This window comes from Pinus tabuliformis, chromosome 6 (genome assembly GCF_031772625.1).
Source record: "Pinus tabuliformis cultivar Carrire ecotype Pingquan chromosome 6, CPIR1, whole genome shotgun sequence".
Classification (NCBI taxonomy): Eukaryota; Viridiplantae; Streptophyta; class Pinopsida; order Pinales; family Pinaceae; genus Pinus; species Pinus tabuliformis.
This window is the reverse complement of record NC_142292.1, coordinates 1,784,400,748-1,784,408,104: the sequence shown is the minus strand read 5'-3', so window position 1 is coordinate 1,784,408,104 and position 7,357 is coordinate 1,784,400,748. Positions and strand designations below refer to the sequence as shown.

General features: G+C 35.1%; 2 non-coding genes across 2 annotated transcripts; both read right to left on the bottom strand.

The window, feature by feature from the left end:
• Positions 1-6,690: 6,690 nt before the first annotated feature.
• TRNAT-AGU (transfer RNA threonine (anticodon AGU)) lies at positions 6,691-6,764 on the bottom strand. Its single transcript has one exon. It is a non-coding gene; the product is annotated as a tRNA-Thr (tRNA).
• A 92-nt stretch (positions 6,765-6,856) lies between these two features.
• TRNAS-AGA (transfer RNA serine (anticodon AGA)) lies at positions 6,857-6,938 on the bottom strand. The gene has a single exon. It is a non-coding gene; the product is annotated as a tRNA-Ser (tRNA).
• Positions 6,939-7,357: the final 419 nt, after the last annotated feature.

Sequence of the window (7,357 nt, the reverse complement as noted above, 5' to 3'; positions counted from 1 at the left end):
GAATGGAAAATCCCCACAACCATAAAGAATCTTCGAGGATTTCTCGGGTTGACAAGGTATTATCACAAGTTTGTTAAGAATTATGTGAGAATAACAACACCTCTAACATCATTATTGAAGAAAGATGCATTTTCTTGGACTCTAGAAGCAACTAAGGCCTTTGAACATCTTAAAGAGGCAATGTGCCAAGCATTGGTCTTAGCTACGCTAGACTTCACAAAAACATTTAATGTGGAATGTGATGCCTCAAGAAATGGAATTGGTGTTTTTTAATGCAAGAAGGAAGACTCATCGCTTTTGAAAGTCATCCAATCAAATGAAAATATTTACACAAACTTATTTATGAGAAGGAAATGTTGGCAATACTGCATGCACTAAAGCAATGGCAACATTACCTAATGGGTAGACACTTCAAGGTAAAAACAAATCATGATAGTATTAAATGCTTTTTAAAAAAATATTATCTTCAGAAGAGTAGAAAAAATGGGTCACAAAGATGTTGGGTTATGACTTTGAAATCATCTACAAAAGAGTGAAATAAAATGTTGTTGTAGATGCACTCTCAAGAAAGGATGAGGATGTGGAAGCATTGTTTTGTGTCATTTCTATTATCCAAAGATTAGATAACCAGTGCAAGGGATGAATGGAATAATGACAAAGAAGTGTGGACGCTCATTCAAATGTTGCAGTAATATCCTCGTACATCTGATACATTTAGCTAGAAAAATGATTCATTATGGTACAAAGATTGCTTATATATTTGTAAGAATTCCCAACTCAAATAAAAGATTCTTTTGGAATTGCACACCTCTCCCTTAGGAGGGCACTCAAGATTTTTAAAAACTTACCACAGGGTCAAGAAGATTTTTTTTTGGGAGGGCCCTAAATCTGATATTCAAAAGTTTGTGGCAGAATGTTTGGTTTTCCAACAAAATAAAATTGAGACAATTAAGATCCTGAGTCTGTTACAACCTTTAGTCATTCCAAGTCAGCGTTGGGAGGAGGTTTCAATGGATTTAATCATAAGTTTACCCAAGTCCAAAGGAAAGAGTCTCATCATGTGGTAGTTGATAGACTTACCAAGTATGCACACTTCTGTGCATTATCTCATCCATTTAAATCAAGTATAGTTGCTACTTCATTTATGGAAACAATTCAAAAGCTACAAGGAAACCCAAAGATTATTGTAAGCGATAGACATCCCATTTTCATAGGAAATTTTTGGACGGAATTATTTTCTTGTATGGGTACTCAATTAGCTCATAGTTCATCTTATCATCCTCAATCTAATGGGAAAATTGAGATAGTGAACAAATGTTTGGAAGGATATCTTTGTTGCTTTGTATCTGATAAACAAACACAATGGGTCAAGTGGTTACCTATGGCTGAATGGTGCTATAACAATACCTTCCATACCACAACAAAAATGACTCCATTTATGGCACTTTATGGATATCATCCACCGTCCATCACATCATCTTTAAGAGAAAATTTCCAAGGTTCAAGCACTAGAAGATCACATCGAGCGTTAACAATAATTTCTCCAACTCTTAAAGGATAACCTCACTTTGGCGCATAATCGAATGAAACAACGGGCGAATCAACATCGCAGTGAAAGAAGTTTTGATGTAGGTGACTAGGTATTTTTACGATTACAACCATACACAAAAATGTCCCTCAAGCAAGCTAAGAAAGATAATAAATTATAACCAAAATACTATGGTACTCACAACGTGTTGCAAAATATTGATACTACAACATACAAATTGGAGCTTCCTGCATCTTCCGAGTGCACCGAGTTTTCCATGTTTCATGCTTAAAGAAGGTTATAAGTGACAAGGTCCTAGTTCAAACAATATTTCAAGAACTTGATGAGGAAGGAAAAATCACACTGGAACCTTAAGCAATTACGGAAACAAGAACCCGACAGCTACGAAATCGATCAATTTCAGAGTACCTCATCAAGTGGAAGAACTTACCCACTGAATATTCCGCATGAGAGGATGAGAATTTTATGCAGAAGCATCCAAAACTACTCAAGCATTGAGGACAACACTTTTTTGAAGTAGAGGGGCATGTTAGGTCCCTATAATACTAGTGTAGCCCCTTATTATTATTGTTAGTGTAGCCACCTTATTATTGTTGATGTGCCCATGTAGTCCCTATATTGTTATTATTGTGCCCCATATAAGCCCACTATTCTTATTTTTGTGCCCTTACATTATTATTGTTGTGTAGAATTTGATTATATTGTTACCCCTTAGACTCCTATATATAGAAAGGAGGTATTTTCATTTGTATCATCCAAGAATTGTTCATTTATGTAATGTAGAGGAGGTTTCCCCCTTGAAGAGAATATTTTTTAAGTCATTGATCTATCTTTTTGTGAGTTGGTTGCATAACAACCTGAAAAGTATAAGGACTATGCCTTAGTGAGTAGTGTTTTAAATGTGATAAAACCCATGAGTTTTAATTAAGCTAACGAACATAAAGAATGGAGAAAAGCAATGAAGGAAGAATATGATTCTATAATTAAAAACAAAACCTGGGAATTGACTGAATTGCCTAAAGATAAAGAGCCTATATGATGTAAATGGTTATACAAACCCAATTTTAAAGCATATGGAAACATAGATAAATATAAAGCTAGATTGGTGGCAAAAGGGTACTCACAAAAAGAAGGCATTGATTATGCAGAAACATTTGCACTTGTAGCTAAACTAAACATTATTAGATTGTTAATTGCATTAGCTACAAAGTACCATTGGAATCTTCACCAATTAGATGTAGAATATGATTTTTTGAATTGTGATTTAAAGGAGGAGATGTATTTGACATAACCTGAAGGTTTTGTGAAAAGGGGGCAAGAACATTTAGTTTACAGATTAAAGAAAGCTTTGTATGGGCTGAAGCAGGCACCTAGGTTGTGGTATGAAAAGATAGATTCCTTCTTTCTTCAATAGGGTTTTATGAGGAGTCAAAGTGATCCAAACTTGTATACCAAATTTGATTCAAAGGGGCATGTTGTATTGATTGCTTTATATGTTGATGATTTAATTATTACAAGACATTCAATTAAATTAATTGAAGGAATTAAGGTGCATATTTCACAAGTATTTGAGATGAAAGATCTTGGTGAGTTACATTACTATTTAGGTCTTAAAGTTTGGAGAAATGTTGGTCAGAATTTTGTATCCTAGGGTAAGTATGTTAGAGAATTACTTAAGAAGTTCAAAACGGATCAATGTAAAGTTGCTTTTGTTCCAATGCCATAGAATGTGAAACTTCATTTTGATGATGGCTCAAAGGAGGTTGATGGTACATTGTATAGACAACTAGTGGTAAGCTTGAATTATCACGCTACAACCAAACCTGATTTAACATACTCTGTTAGTGTGTTAAGCCAGTTTATGGCAAGACCTCTAGAAAGCCATTGGAAAGCAGTGAAAGGTGTACTCATGTATCTGAAAGGAACATTTTATTTTGGCATTAAGTATACTGATTCATTTGATGTTGCGTTGACAAGTTACTCAGATTCAGATTGGGTTGGTAATCCAGATGATAGGAGATCTACTACAAGTTATGCTTTTAGAATTGTATCCAGGATTGTTTCATGGAGTAGCAAGAAGAAATCTATTGTATCTTTGTCGTCCACTGAGGCAGAGTATAAAGTTTTGTGTGCAACAACTTGTGACGTTGTTTGGTTGAGGATATTTCTTCAAGATGTTGCAGAAGAACAAAAGAAGGCTACAATGATCAAATGTGACAACCAAAGCTCAATCAAGTTGGAAAATAATCTAGTTTATTATGCAAGAACAAAGCATGTTGATGCTCAGTGTCATTTTGTTAGAGAAAAGATATAGTCTAAAGAATTTTTTCTTGAACACTGTAATACTTGTGAAAATAATTCTAACATTTTCACTAACCTCTTCGAAAGATGAAATTTGTATTGTTTAGGGAGATGCTAGGTGTGGAAATTAACCCTTTTTCCATTAAAGGGGAGACTTGGAAATATGGAGAAAGTGGTTGTGAGCGCTTTAGATTGTGTTTTTATTTAGGTGTTAGATCCTATTTTCTAGGAGTTTGTTTGATTTCCCTAATGAAAATGTAATTACATAAATATGTGTAATATTGTTTGATTAATTATTGAATGTTTAGCAACGTTATTTGGCCGCCTCCAAGTGCAGAACGTCTCACCTGTGAGTTGTGTGGTTCCTTCCTAAATTTCGTCTTCCATATTTTTAATTTGTGGAGAAGAAAATTCTCATTCTCCCAACTGTAAAGACATGTATCTAGCATTATGTGAACCATCTCCACCTCTTGAAAAATTTCTTCCCTTTGAATTAAAAAATGTGCAGTGAAAAATCATTTTATCAAATACAATGAATCTTCATGAAGGCCTGCTCCACTCGAATAAATCAGAGTAAATCACTCATTTTTTTTGAATTAATTTGAAACCCAGTACCAAAAACTGAAGTAACTAAAATCAATCCTTTAGCTAATTTTTTGTAAGAGAGATAATTAATTTCAAAACTTTCAGCAGGTATGTATGTACATGTCACGTCGTTAGGAAAACCTCTTTTTCTAGACTTTCATGGAGCAGATCTATTTATTGTTTTTTTTTTTAACCACATGGTGATTCAGTAACCGCCAGTACTAATCTAATGGAGAAAGCAAACACAGATACAAAGTAGGTCGGGAGTCAAACTTGCTCTAAGTATAGGGCCACCCAACTATCTCGCTCTCTGCGCAGTTTTGGATCGGACCCAACTTGATTTGGGCTCTGCTTGCTCCCTTACTAGCCAACGTGTGAATCGACTGCCGGTAAGATCAACAAATAATTATGTCATGCTTATATTTTATTAAGTTGCCACAACCATTACTGTTGGAACACCAGATCTTCTATGTTGACGGAATGCTTCCTATGATGGAGTAAACACTAGAATTCTATATAGTTCCATTGATAGGACGATGCACTAGTTTTTGATGCAAAATATTTTAATCTTTTTAAATAATAAATTTATTTTATATTTTATAATACAGTTCAAATAATAAAAAATCACATTTGTGGAGCAGACTGGCCGACCCTGACGAGTCGAAGATTGGACACTGGGCTCATTGACAACATTAGGAGTAGAGACCAAAATTGACTCCCGACCGTCGGTGGACCCTACACGAATAAAATTAATCATAACTATATTCGCATATGGAAAGAGCTAACGGGCATGCTATAGGGCATTAAATGCCCGGCTACATGCGTCCCGTAAGCTATTTAACACGTGCGAGGTTTATTTTTTATTTATCTATCACCCCTCGCGCCTGTTAAATAGCTAACGGGACGTATGTAGCGGGGCATTTAATGCCCTATAGCATGCCCGTTAGCTCTTTCCTTAGCGTATTAAATTATAAATGCAATATTAATGCGATATACCTGTCAGTGGCAGGGATAATAAAAAAGGTTGCATAACATTGATAGACAATTGTGCGGTTTGGGATTTGAATCTCACTACAACATTGGGGTGATGATTTTTGATAGCCATTGTTTACGAAGGCCATAATTTTTACCAAAAATCTAGTTTTGTCATAATTCGATCATTTTTTTTTTTTTCAAAATCTCGCTATAGGAGTGTTTGAATTGTTTTTTATGGTGAAAATGGATTCAGTGCTATCAAAAACTCGAAGACACCCAAAATCTTGAAACTTGACAATTGTAACCAAGATTTCCCATTTCTACTGGATTTTTACCAAAATCATGCCCCAATTTCCACAATTTTTTTGGGAGAGTTGTAGCCTCGTTAGACTACTCTTTTTGATATATGAGTTGACATAGGATAGTTGGGTGACGATGTGTAATAGTTGAGCTTGTGTACGAGGCCTGATGTGTTGTGAAGCAGATCTAGGTTTTGGTGCAGTTTTAACTTCAACCATTAAATGATCCTCCACTTACGCGCTTAAATCGTTAAATCCCGGTACAATAGTCGTCGTGTTTTCCACCTCAGTTTGTTAGCGTTTCAATTATCGCAGTATATGACGGTACACTGTGTTAACTGAATCTGCACACTCGATTTATTCTCGCTACGCCAGATCAGTTCTTCATCTTGTCCTGACGATGAACCACACTGGTTGGTTCGAAACGCGTCGACGAAATATTGGTTATGTGATTTTGCCGAAGATTTCTATACTAAAATTACAATTATTACAGGAAAAAAAAAATTCAAATGAGATTTACTGAATTAACTGAATCAAATGAGATTTGACAAGATTTCAATTATTACAAAATTTATTGTCAATGAGATTTGACGGTACATTGTATTAACTGAATCAAATGTCAAATGAGATTTGACGGTACATTGTATTAACTGAATCAAATGAGATTTGACAAGATTACAATTATTACTATGACAACATATGACGGTACATTGTATTAACTGAATCAAATGAGATTTGACAAGATTACAATTATTACAAAATTTATTGTCAATGAGATTTGAAACCGTGGCGTTAGAGCGACTACTCCGCTTTCACTGAGATCGCGGAATCACATACATTGTCAATGCTTTCAATGTAATTTATTGTCAATGAGATTTGAAACCGTGGCGTTAGAGCGACTACTCCGCTTTCACTGAGATCGCGGAATCGCATACATTGTCAATGCTTTCAATGAGATGGCGGAGTCACGTACATTGTCAATGCTTTCAATGAGAGTTGAACTCATGACCTCCCGCTTACTAAACGGGTGCTCTAACCAACTGAGCTATGAAAGCACGTGTTTTTCTTAAAAAGTTACACGATATCCTGCTGATTAAACAAGGGCCCTAACAAAACAATGAAAACCTATTAACTCTAAAAGTTTGAACGTGGACGGCAGGATTCGAACCTGCGCGGGCAAAGCCCACATGATTTCTAGTCATGCCCGATAACCACTCCGGCACGTCCACTTTAATATATGATTTTAACATTCACTTTCTCGGACTTATTAGAAAATAAATTAATCAACTAATCATAAAATTTGGTATATAATATAACGACACATATTGTTCGGTGTATTCAACGGCTGTTTACTGATCAGGGATTTGTAGGTTCGACACCCAACTGGAGCGTTTTCTGTGGGCGAAAGCTCTTACAGGAACGCTTACACTAATTTTAATTTCTGTGCGAATTTCATAGAACTTGATTTAAATAATGTGCAGCTTGTTACCAGGAGAACGCTCTCACGGTCGGTTCATACAAGGGTCGATGGATATTTATCTAATTGCATCAATAATTTTTTTAATTTGTTTTAACAATTTTTTTATTTATTTTTTAATTCCATAAATTATTTTTTAACCTTGTTTAAGATTTTATTATTATTATTATT